The 13,421-nt window shown below is 43.3% G+C and overlaps 1 non-coding gene across 1 annotated transcript; it reads right to left on the bottom strand.

Annotated features, from left to right (window-relative positions):
• Window positions 1-12,634: 12,634 nt before the first annotated feature.
• Window positions 12,635-12,728, bottom strand: trnai-uau (transfer RNA isoleucine (anticodon UAU)). Its single transcript has 2 exons — window positions 12,691-12,728; window positions 12,635-12,670 (listed from the first exon to the last, which is right to left on the bottom strand). It is a non-coding gene; the product is annotated as a tRNA-Ile (tRNA).
• Window positions 12,729-13,421: the final 693 nt, after the last annotated feature.

Here is a 13,421-nt window from a genome sequence, read left to right as displayed (position 1 = left end):
CCGTTGAAAACAGGCGGTTAAGCCGAGCAAGATTTCGGCTCTGGTGGTGAATGCTGCTTCTGACGGATTTCTAGGTGTCCTGCCGGTGGTGGGGATTGAAAAGCTCTTGTGTCACACTGAGTGAAACTGGAAGTCACCAATATAAGGAAGTCGCTCATGAATCCAATAGGGAGATCAGGAGAAAGAGAGGTTAGAATGTGGAACTAGCTACCACAGGGAGTAGTTGAGGTGAATAGCAGATAGGCATTTAAGGGGGAACTGGATACGAACATGAGCGACATGGCAATCGAAGGATATGCTACTAGACTTAGATGAAGTAGAGTTGGAGAATGATCCTGTGGAGCATAAACGCCTGAAAAAACCAGTTGCGGCGAATGGCCTCTTCATGTCCTGTACAGCAGATGTAAAATATCTGAATACTTCATAGATCCATAGCTTCTTTAGGCTCCAACCCATAATGCAATTATTTTCACGAAAGACAGTTACTAACCTTACGTCCTTGAATCTCGACGTCTCAGGTGCAAGGAGCAACTGCCTCCACAACCCACCGCCTCCCCCCCCCCCCCGCACCCCCGAAACTTCCAACATTTATCAATTCTACCGGAGCACTTATCGCGGGAGCAGCAATTCCTTCATTTTGCGATTTTGAAATAGGACAGTGACACTAATCTGTTTCTTTCATTGACCATGTGGTTCGCTATTCTGCCGCTTTCGGGAGAGAGAGAGAGAGAGAGAGAGAGAGAAGGACGCAAGGGGAGAGATAGTCCGAGGGGATGAGATGGGCAAAGAGAGAGGCAGAGACAAAAACGGATTGGAACAAAGAGAGACAGAAAGAGCGAGAAAGAGGGCCAAAGACAGAGAAAGAAAAAAAAGGGAGAATGACAAGGAGAGACAGAACGAGCGAGAGAGAGGACCAAAGATAGAGACAGAAAGGGAGAGGGACAAGGAGAGACAGAGAGAGCGAGAGAGAGGGACAAAGATAGAGTCAGAGACAGAAAGGGAAAGGGACAAGGAGAGTCAGAGAGAGCGAGAGAGAGAGCCAACGACAGAGGCAGAGACAGAAAGGGAGAGGCAGAAGGAGAGACAGAGAGAGCGAGAGAGAGGGCCAAAGACAGTGATAGACACAGAAAGGGAGAGGGACAAGGAGAGACAGAGTGAGCGAGAGAGAGGGCCAAAGACAGAGACAGAAAGGGAGAGGGACAAAGAGAGACAGAGAGAGCGAGAGAGAGGGTCAAAGACAGAGACAGAGATAGAAAGGGAGACGGACAAGGAGAGAGAGAGAGAGCGCGAGAGAGAGGGCCAAAGACAGAGACAGAGACAGAAAGGGAGAGGGTGCAAGGAGAGACAGGGAGAGCGAGAGAGAGGGCTAAAGACAGAGACAGGGACAGAAAGCGAAAGGGACAAAGAGAGAGACAGAGAGATGAGAGAGAGGGCCAAAGACAGAAACAGAGACAGAAAGGGAGAGCGACAAGGAGACTCAGAGAGAGCGAGAGAGAGGGCCAAAGCTAGAGACAGAGACAGAAAGGGAGAGGGACAAGGAGAGACAGAGAGAGCGAGAGAGAGGGCCAAAGACAGAGACAGAGACAGAAAGGGAGAGGTTCATGGAGAGACAGAGAGAGCGAGAGAGAGGGCCAAAGACAGAGACAGAGACAGAAAGGGAGAGGTTCATGGAGAGACAGAGAGAGCGAGAGAGAGAGCCAAAGACAGAGACAGAGACAGAAAGGGAGAGGGACAAAGAGAGAGAAAAAGATCCTTATCAACCTGTTTAATTGTTTATCAACCTGTTTAATTGTTATCCCTCGCAGTTTGTAAATATGATAAACCAAATGACTTACATTTTGTCGCGCCTTTCAGGATTCGAAAGGTGAAAAAACGTAATTGTGTTGGAACTTCATATTCCTACCCTGGATTTGGGAATATATAGCAAATTCGCGGCAGTTTCTTTCTATCTATTTCTCCCTCTCTCCCTAACTCCCTCTCCCTCGGCCCGCACTCTCCAGTCTCCCTCGCTCGCTCTCGCTCGCTCTCGCTTTCTGTCTGTTTGTTTTTCTCTCGCGCACCATCACTCTTTCTCTTTCTCTCCCTCCCTCTTTCTCTATCTCTCTCTCTTTCGCTCTATCCCTTTCCGCCTCTCTGTCATCCTCACTCTCCCTTGCACTATCCCTCTTCCCTCTCTCTATTTGTTTCCCTCTCACTCACCCTCTTTCTCTTATTTTCTCTCACTCTATATCTCCCTCGATCACTATCTCTCTCTCTCTTTCTCCCATTCTTTCTCTCTGTTTCTCTCTCTCTCTTTCTGTTTCGTGTGCTTCGTATCCCGGATAAACTCTATGAACGTCTTCTCAAGTATATCCTGACCAATTAATTTTATCCAGAAGCTATGAAGGTTAAAAACCCCTATGATTATTGCCGTGCCTTTTGTACAAGCATCCATTTTTTCTTGATTTATACTCCGTCCAACTGTGCAGCTATTGTTTGGGGGCCTATGGACTACGCCCAACAGCGATTTTTTCCTGTTATTGTGTTTTATCTCCACCCAAACTGATTCATACTCCAGATCCTCTGAGCCAATATCGTTTCTAACTAACGTACTGATCCCATCTTTTATTAACAGTGTTACCCCACCTACTTTTCCTTTTTGTCTGCCTTTTCGAAATGTCAAATACCCCTGAATATTTAGTTTCCAAACCTGGTGACGTTGCAACCACGTCTATGTAATGACTATCAGATCGTCCTCATTTGTATCTGTTTGTGCCGTCAACTCATCTATTTTGTTACGAATGCTACGTGCATTTAGACAAAATTATTTTTAAATTTTTTTTTTACCCTTTTTTCCTACTTGTTTCCTCTGTCCTACAAACTCACTTTATACCTTTTTGCTTTCGAATTCAAACTCTACTCCCCTCCCTATTGAATCTATTCTAAGGTTCCCATCCCCCTGCCAAACTAGTTTAAACCCTCCACAACAGCACGAGCAACCAACGCCTCCCCCCGGCCCACCGCAATGCAAGGTTATTACTTTTGGCTCTGTTGAGGTGCAACCCGTCTGGCTTGTACAGGTCCCAACTCCGACAAAAGCAGTCCAAATGTCACAGGAAATTAAACCCTCCCTCCTGCACCATCTCTCCAGCCATGCATTCACTTGCTCTATCCTCCTATTTCTCGACTAACTAGTTCGTAGCACCTGGATTATTCTGGAGATTACTACCTTTCTGGTCCTACTTGTTAACGTCTCTCGTAGCTCCCCAAACTCTGCCTGCAGAAATCACCCCTCTTTCTACCTATGTCATTGGTAACAGTATGGAGACTGACCTCTGGCTGATGACCCTCCTCCATCAGAATGCCCTGCAGCCGCTCGGTGACATCCTTGCCTCCAGGAAGGCAAAATATTATTCTGGTGTCACGTCTGCGGTGGCAGAAACGCCTGTCTGCTCCCCTGATTATTGAAACCCCGACCATTATAGTTCTTCCATTCTTCTCTCTCCTCCCCTGTGCAGCTGAACCACCTTCGGTGCCGTGGATTTGGATCTGGCTGCACTCGCCAGAGGCACTATGTCCACACCGATGCTCAGAAGATAATATCTGCTTGCGAGCGAGATGGACTCGGGGGCTCGTGCACTACCTGCCTAGTCCTCCTATTCTGTCTGCTGATCACCCACTCCCTCTCTACCTGCACGCTCTTGAGCTGCGGCATGACCACCTCTAGAAGGGAACTGGGTAAATAGTTGATAGCGAACAGTTTGCCGAGCTCTGGGGAAAGTGTTTCATCCCATGCTTCTGTGATGCTACAATCCTCCCTCTCAGTGAGCTTGTATTTTCACCTGTAAACCTCACGGATTTAATTCCGGGCCGTGCCGGCAGGGATTTTCTACCATTTAGTGTGATGGTTCTCTTTTTCTCTCTCTATCATTCATTCTATTACTCTCTGACTCTAACTTTCTTTCTGTGTGTCACTGTCTATCTCAGTTGCAGTCAATATCTGTATGCTTTTCTCATTGGGGATCTGTTTATCCGTCCAAATATGACTTTCTCTCTGTCACTCTCTCCATCGCCCCCCATATCAGTTTACTCCATACATTATGAGTTATCCCTTAAGCGCTTGTTTAGTCTGAGATTGCTGATACTGGGTCGTTGACGTGCATTTTAACATTATTCATTCAACGATGTTCAGTGTTGACGGGAAGATTACATGTTCTGTGGGTTAATGCAAGGGGATTTGTTGTCTAGTTACGGACGACCAGTTCAATGCATTATTTGCCTAAGTGCTGTAATTTGCAGTTCAGCTTTTCACCACCCACAGTTTTACAAGATATTTATCCTCCCATGTTTGCAGAGTATGCAGACGTGTAGTTTGCTCTGGGCTTAAAACTAAATTTGGTGTCTCCAAGCGATTTGCCAAATTTTCAAGCACTGCACTGCAGCGTGCCCATGACCAGATCGCCGAGTTGTTAAGGCGTTGGAATTAAAATCCAACTGACGCATGCCTGCGTGGGTTCCAATCCACTCCAAGTAAATGTTTAATTAACTGGTTTCAGAATTAGACTTAATGCTTGTTTGTTATTAAAGCGTATAAGCGGTCCATAATCTCTGCAAATGAGATATTTTTAATTCTCCCTTCAAGACAACGTTTCTTTATTTATAGCAGGTGTTCTGCCAATTGACTGAACAAAGGAAAAGGATTCGGTGATTCCGCCCCTTGTGCCTATTCGCCATTCTGTTAATTCTTGGCTGAGCTCTATCATAACTCCATCCATCTGCATTGGCTCGACATCATTTTAACCAATGTCTAGCAAAAACTATCAAACTAAAATTAACATTTTTAATTGACCTAGTCTATCCTGCTTTTTGTAGAAGATAAATCCATCCCCTTTGCGCGAAGAAGATTTTCCTAACTTCTCTGCCGAATAGCCTGTCTCTGATTTTAACATTATGTCCTCTTGTCGTAAACTCCCCCACGGACGGTGAAAAAAGCTTTATCTCTATCTATCTTGTCAATTCATTTCAAAACCTTAAAAATTTCAATAAAACCACCACTTAACCTTCTATATTCCAGGGAGTACAGGCCTAGTTCATGTAATCTCTCCTCATAATTTAACCCGTGGCACCCTGGCACCATTCTGGTGAGTACTTCAATCCAGCCTATCAAATCTAAGGGTCCGTGCCCTTCAGGGGACTAGATATAATGGATAGAAACGGCTTATTTCCCTTAACAGAGTGCTCAACAACCAGTGGCCATACATTTATAGTAATTAGAGAAGGTTTACAGGAGATGTGATGGGAAATTTCCACACGCAGATAGTTGTGGTTGTGTAAAACGCACTACCTAAAGAGTGGTAGAAGCAGAAACCTTTAGCACATTTTAAAAGTATTTGGATGTGCACCTGAAGTGCCGTAAAGTGCAGGGTTATGGAGCTTAAGGTGGAAAGTGTGATGAGGCTGGATAACCGTGGCGTGGACAGGATCGGCCGAAATTGTCTCCTTCCATGCTGTAAACTTCGATGAATCTATTATATTCTATAACTTGGAATACTCCAGATATAGTCGAACTACATCTCTCTTCAGTTGAAGAAAAACTTCCATTGCTTTATCGTCTAACCCCTAGTTATAAAGCTTAACATGCCATTAGTTTTTTCGAATATATTCCTAACTTGCTACTGCATTTTAGCGGAATGCACACTGGGACTGCAAACAACTTTGGAAATCCATCTCTCCGAGCAGTGCTCCATTTAATTAATACTCGGATATAAACTTTGTGATCTAAAATGGGTCACCACACAATTACCAGGTTGTAAACTATCTGCCACTGAATCGTCCATTCATTTAATCTATCAGTATATCTTTATAAGTATACGATAACGTCTGTACGAATTACTATATCACCAATATTTGCATCATCGGCAAACTGGGATATCTGGCTGCCTGTTGTGCCTTCTTTATCTGTAAGAAATATAGAATGAAATAATTTTTTTAACACTGACATTTTAAAACGTGCAATGCTTTGACGCCCTGATAGGGTCTGTGCAAAGAGGAAGGTAGGAGTAAGATTTCAGCTCGATGACCAATTTGATCCTACAAATATACATCATGCAAGTGTGCGCTGTTTTCAAACAGGAAAGGCACGAGCTTGCATTCCCGTAGCATCTTTCACGAACGTAGGATGACCCAACTGCTCGGCGTTGCTCAGTTTGAGTTCCGACATGACCCCCAGCCTCTAGACGTCATTATAGCCTTGGTCCAAATATGGACAAAAGTGATTAATTCTAAAATGAGGTGAGAGTGATTGTCCTTGACATCAAAGCAGCATTTGGCCGAATGTTTCACCAAGGAGGCTTCTAACGTTGAAGTCATGGCGGGGTTAATCTCCACTGCTGGAGACATACCTAGCCTAAAAGAAAATGGCTGTGGGTGTTCGACGCAAATCATCTCAGCCCAGGATATCGCTGCAGGAGTTCATCTTCACCTGTTTCATCAATGACCTGCCCTTCATCATCAAGTCAAAAGTGGGCATGTACGGTGAAGATTGATTTTTCCAACTCTAGTATCAACTCCGCAGATAATAAACCAGGAAAAATATCGCCTTTCCATTATTGTGGCGTGGTGAAAATCATGGAACTCCTTCTATAACAGCATATTGGTAGTAACATCACCTCAGTGACTGAACCATAAAATCATAGAAATTTACAGCGCAGAAGGAAACCATTGAGCCCATCGTGTCCTTGCTAGCGGACAAAGCACGAGATTTTCTGAGTGCGGTGGCCAAGTGGTCAGGCGTCGGTCTCATAAACCATTTGGCCTATCGAGATTTTATCACATTAAATGCGACATTTTAAAGCTTTTTCCTTTTTAACTATCAAAATACATCATAAGTTTGAACTTATGTCAGAAATCGCCTCTAAACGTTTTCTATTCTAAGGAGAAAAATCTTTCTGACAGGTGCTAGTCCGATTATCCCAATATGTTTGAAAATTTAAATCCCCTATTAAAACCACACTGTCTTGACTACACGCTTGTCTAATCTCCAAATTTCTATATTCTAGTACTTCACAGCTGCGACTAGCGGGCCTATGCACAACTCCCACTATTGTCTTAAATCGTTTCCTATCTCTTAATTCTACCCGTAAAGTCTCCACGTCCGGCTTATCTGTAGTTAGATTCTCGCTTAGAACTGAATCATAGAATCATAGTTATTTACAGCATGGAAGAAGGATATTTCGGCCCATCCGATCAACACGGCCAACAATGAGCTATCCAGCGGAATCCCATGTTCCAGCTTTTGGTCCATAGCCCTGTAGGTTATTACACTTCAAGTGCATATCCAAGCGTGTTTTAAATGCGGTGAGGGTTTCTGCCTCAACCACCATTTCAGGCAGTGAGTTCAAGACTCCCAACTTGCTCTGGTTGAAGAAATTTCCCGTCAATTCCCTTTAAACTTGCTGCCAATGACTTTAAATCTATGTCCCCTGTTTGTTGGCCATTCTGCTCAGAAAAATAGGTCCTTCCCGTCCAGTCTCTCTCTACCACTCATAATTTTGAACACATCAATAATGTTTCCCCTCAGCTTCCTATGTTCCAATGAAAACAAACCTAGACTACCGAATCATTACTCATAGCTAAAATTCCCCAGTCCAGGCACATCCTCGTAAATCTCTTTTGAACCCTCTCTAGAGCAATTACATCTTTCCTGCAATGACGTCTACGCAGTACTCTAGCTGTAGCCCAAGTAATGTTTTATAAAGCTCAAGCATAACTTCACTGTTCTTGTACAATATACCTCGGCTAATAAAGGTAAGTATGCCACATGCCTTCTCAACTAGCACGTTTTCTTTGAAACCTGAAACAGGGAGTCAATGATGTAAATACTACAACAACAACAACAACTTGCATTTATGTAGCGCCTTTAACAGAGTAAGACGTCACACGGCGCTCCACAAATGCTTCAGACAAATCAAATAACGCTGACACGGAGCCACATAAAAGAGAATTTACGGCAGATGCCCCAAAGCTTGGTTTTAAAGAGCATCAATTTTGATATATTTTTGAAACACCCTAGGCCAGGAATATTAATCAGTGTTTTCCCTCTAGGTCTGAAAGTTGAGAGAAGTTGACTTTTGAATTGGACCCATGGGTGTCGACTTCTTACGATTACATAGGATATTCAATGCAAAAACAGGCTATTCGGTCCAACCTGTCAATATCGACGTTTGTGGTCCACTGGAGCATCCTCCCCTCCTTCCACATCCAGCACTATCAGCATAGCCCTCCATTCACTTCTCCCGCATATATTTATCTAACCGCTACTTACATGGATCTATAATATTTGATTCAACCTGTCTGGTGGCAGCGAGTTCTACATCCTTCCCACTCTCTGGCTAAAGAAGATTCTTCTTAATTCCCAATTTGATTTGTTGCTAATTTTTCTTATATTGATGGTCTCTAGTAATAAGAACATAGGACATAAAATTAGGAACAGGAGTAGGCCATATAACCCCTCTAGCCTGCTCCGCCACTCAACAAGATCATGGCTGATCTGGCCGTGGACTCAGCTCCACTTACCTGCCCGCTGCCAATAACCCTTAATTCCTTTATTGGTTAAAAATCTATCTATCTGTGATTTGAATACATTCAATCAGCTAGGCTCAACTGCTTCCCTCGGCAGATAATTTCACAGATTCACAACCTTCTGGGAGAAGAAATTCCTTCTCAACTCGGTTTTAAATTGGCTCCCCGGTATTTTGAGGCTGTGCCCCCTAGTTCTAGTCTCCCCAACCAGTGGCAACAACCTCTCTGCCTCAATCTTGTCTATCCCTTGCATTATTTCAAATGTTTCTATAAGATCACCGCTCATCCTTCTGAACTCCAACGAGTAAAGACCCAGTCTACTCAATCTCTCATCATAAGGTAATCTCCTTCTCTCCGGAATCAGCCCAGTGAATCGTATCTGTACCCCCTCCAAAGCTAGTATATCCTTCCTTAAGTAAGGTGAACACAACTGCACGCAGTACTCCAGGTGCGGCCTCAACAATACCCTTTACAGTTGCAGCAGGACCTCCCTGCTTTTGCACTCCATCCCTCTCGCAATGAAGACTAACATTCCAATCGCCTTACCTGCTGCATCTGCAAACGAACGTTTTGGGATTCATGCACAAGGACCCCCAGGTCCCTCTACACCGCAGCATGTTGTAATTTCTCCCCATTCAAATAATATTCTCTTTTACTGTTTATTTTTCAAGGTGGATGACTTCACATTTTCCGACACTGTATTGGATCTGCCAAACCTTCACCCATTCGCTTAACCTATCTAAATCTCGTTGCAGCCTCTCTGTGCCCTATACACAACCTGCTTTCCCACTAATCTGTGTGTCATACTTTCCCCACAAGTGAAACCACTCTGTATCTACTCTATCAAAACCTTTCAAGATATTAAGGAGCACTATTAGTTCACCCCTCAGACTTCTCATTTCACGACACAATAAATTCAGCTTGTCGATTCTTTCCTGATAGTATACCATCTTCTCTGCACCCTATCCAGTGCCTCGCTGGTTTATTTTATAATATAGCGATGAGAATTGCACACAGTACTCCTAATGTGATTTAACTGTGGAGACTTCTATATTGGTCGGTTTTGAAACCGGTTTGGCCAGGGTGTCTGGTCCAATTAAAAGGGGCCCGCACCTCATCTTTTGAGGAGACAGTTCACAGGCATCCTGTAGTAACTGAAGGCCGTTTGCTTACAGAAGCTGATTGTACATTTTCAACATTATCGATCTGGGTGCACGGGCAGGACACGTCGTGACAGGGACTTGTTGCAGCGTATTTCTGTATGGATACAAAAAGCCTGAAATGGAATAGCTGAGTTGTGCTAGATGGCAGACGAGAGGTTAAGGCGATGGACTGCAAATCGATTGTGTCTATTTACATTGTTAAGCGTTTGTTGCTGATAAACCTTCCAAGCATTTGACTGAATATTACATAAATTAGGCTTTGAATCCAAATCTTATCAAAACTTTAATTTCCTGGTACCATTATGGTACATACCTTAAATAAACACCTTATCCATTATGCTGCGCGCTCACTGACTAAGTCATGGTCATTTCATACATTTTTCTTGATATGCCAAATGAATTTACTGACTGGAGGAATTGCATTAATTCCACGTGATCGGCTCGGCTCATCCTTGGGCCGAATTTCGAGTGGTGCGAGCAAATTCTGCAACTGAGTCATTTCTGTTTGATAAGGAAGGGAAAAATCCCCTTACACGTCCTGCTATACACGTGGGCACAGCCCCATTCAACTCCCATGATGCTTAATCCCCTCTTAGCGGGACTGAAGAACTATTTTCAAGAAGGAGGCTCATGGTCTGCTCAGCAGAAAGTCACTGTCCTGCGTGTTCTTTCAGCCAGCTTTCCAACTGGCATCCAACTGCCGTGCGAGCATTGCTGAATATTCCAATACAACAATATTGGAATGTCTTTACAAACCTAGTTTTGAATATGTGACCTGTATTATCAAATAAGATTTTGAAGCATTTATAGCTTTATATTGCCGTCTGTGTCGGCATCCACTTAAGGCACACTCTACCTTAAGACAACCATATTCGGTGCTGCTTTATTTCACTGCGAGCGCGAAAGGACATATCTGTGAAGATATTTGCCCCTAATTTATACCATTCCTGTCCAATAGTCTACGTCTTTCGTTATCCATTGCTGTCCTTGTTGCTGGTTAGATCAGCTCAGGCAGTCCATTTAAATCTGAGAAGTCAATCAGCGAAAACCAGAGAAATACAAGAGGCAGAGATAGGGAGAGATAGAAAGAAGCATGCGAAGACAATAACAGAAAAGATCATTGCAGTTTGAGGGGAAATTCTTTTGTTCTCTTGAAATGTTGTAAAAGCGTAAAGGATAATTGGGCGACAGTTTAAAGGTGCCTCCCGCCCTGGCGGATCTCTCAGACTCTGAGAGAGGGAAATGCAGCCCGGCAGCTACAGCTCTTTGTTATTCAAGCACTGAACGGAGCTTTAAACAGTGTAGCGGCGAACAGGTAAACCTGAGTGGATTTCAGGCCCAAAACATTAAACCTACCGGCTATCGCAGACAGTTGCGGTTTGCTGCAAAAAATTACTTTCCAGCCTCGGAACCAGCCAACCCTGTCCTGCAGGGCTATGGGGAAAGGACGGGGGAGTGGGACTAGCTGAGAGCTAGCACACCCTCGATGGGACGAATGGCCTCCTGCTGTGCAGTAAACATTCTATTAATTTACATTTGGACTTTGATGGGACTCGAATCGATAAGTTTGAATGTTCCTATAGATCAGAATCAGCGAGAAGTCCAATGCACGAGCCATTGCAACACGGAGCACATCATTTTTAGCGAAATGTTCAGGAAATACTTGTTTCTTTTGAATGTGGTGTAGGAATTATGTCGAGATAAACAAGGTGTTTACATATCTTCTCTTTGAAATCGAGTGTATTTCCGGCACATTATTATTTACATCAGAGTTATTGATTAAATGTCAAAACGCCTCCACTCCATCCCACAAATATGTACAATTTTCATCCTCCGTTGCAATATTTTGTGCTGGAATAAAACAGTGAATATATCGGTAAGGTTTGGGGATACATCAATTGCACCTTCGATTACTGACGAAATGTCACAAGCAAAGCCATCAGCTGTATTAGGGGAGGCGCGAGCTCACAACCTCGGCCTTCCTGCGTGCTTACACTGTCATATAAGTACTGCGCGCTATCCGATTCCATCGCTGGAGTTGGATGCGAATGCTGTGTGGTTTTTGTGCTCCCATCATACAGCTGCCTATCGCACCTGTCTTATAATTCCTCCCCTAAAGATCTATCGACGTTGGGGTCAATTGACATTTTCAAGTTTCACATTGATCGATTTTTGTTCGGCAAGGATACGAAGATTTATGGAATCATCGCAGGCAAATGGAATTAAGAATTAGGTAAAAGGGACAGAAACGGAAACAGCTGCAAACAAACGTTGCATTTTATTCATATTTAACAGCAACAATATCCGTGCCGTACGCAACTATGCTGTGGTCAGAGACAAACGCCCTTAGCTTCCGAAACTCCCGTGGCTTTTCTGTGGCTCTCTTTCCTTTCTTCCCTTCCTCCTGCAAGCTGCCAGTTTTTAAACCTTGTTTTAAATGTTGTTCTGGCCGAGGGCATTCCACATTCTCAGAACCATCTCTACCGTTTCATTGATTGATTTCTTTGTTTATTAATTGTGAAACTCCTTGAGCTACAATGGTAGCGCTTGCGACAATACATTAAAAGGCGGCTATTGGAAACCGTTGTGATCATAGTTTCGTTTTGTACAGAATTGAACCTCTATCACTCAAGAGGGAATGTTATATTTACAATAAACTATATCTTCTTATAAATGTTGGTTCATTCGCTCCCTAGCGCCAGATGAAGAATTGTTTGATCACCTCATTTATTTCATGTGGGCAAAAGGCACGGGTATTCATTCAGATATAATCCACAGATTCACATTGAGATAACTGCAACGAGAGAGACAGAAAGCACCGTGGTACATGGCGGAATAGACAAGAGAAATGGATAAATAGAAAACGGCCTCAGACTCTGAAAAGTAAAAACATCACATGCAAAAGCCTCGGCTGCTCCAGGTGAGGCTCGAACTCACAACCTCGGCATTTCCCAAGCCTGTACTGTCATATAAGTACCGCGCGCTAACCAATTGCGCCACTAGAGCTGCATGTTCTGTGGTCTTTGTGCTCCCATCATACAGCTGCCTGTCCTACCTGTCTTACAAGGAAGAAGACAAAGAATTATCGAATCATTCAACACAGAAGGAAGCTTTTCAACCCATCGTGTCTCTGCCGGCTCTCTGCCAGAAGCCTTCAGTTATTGAGACTCCATAGATTCTCGCCGTAGACGTGTTTTATTTTTTGTGTAATGTATTGTTATTTTAATGAATTTCGGTGTCCATGCTGGAAATTTATAATATATATTTGTGCATCTATCTGTGAGTTGTAAATTAAATTGTGTGGAACATTGATAATCAAATTATTTGTGTTCATATATGTGTTATTATGAATTTATCTCTAAGTATCTCGGTGCTATAATTGTATTTACGTTTATTTGCGAGGTGTTTACAAGATGCAAAGATGTACACAGAAAATACATTTATAACAAACACAGATGCTCCACAATACTATTATAAATAACTATGTTGCATTCAAATACATAAACACTAAAACAGATATACAAAATATATTTATAACCCACAGAACAAATTGCAACTTAACACAGAGACACCAAAATATATTTAGAGCTATCACTGATCGAAGAACATTTTACTCTCTACGGTCCTCAGCAAGGTCTGCTGTGCCTTTGTTTCCTGTGCTTGTGCTCGGTGTAAGGGAAGGTTTTGCCGAGCCGTGGT

This window comes from Pristiophorus japonicus, unplaced genomic scaffold (assembly GCF_044704955.1).
Source record: "Pristiophorus japonicus isolate sPriJap1 unplaced genomic scaffold, sPriJap1.hap1 HAP1_SCAFFOLD_47, whole genome shotgun sequence".
NCBI lineage: Eukaryota > Metazoa > Chordata > Chondrichthyes > Pristiophoridae > Pristiophorus > Pristiophorus japonicus.
The sequence above is the reverse complement of the archived record's forward strand: the minus strand, read 5'-3'. Positions and strand labels throughout refer to the sequence as shown.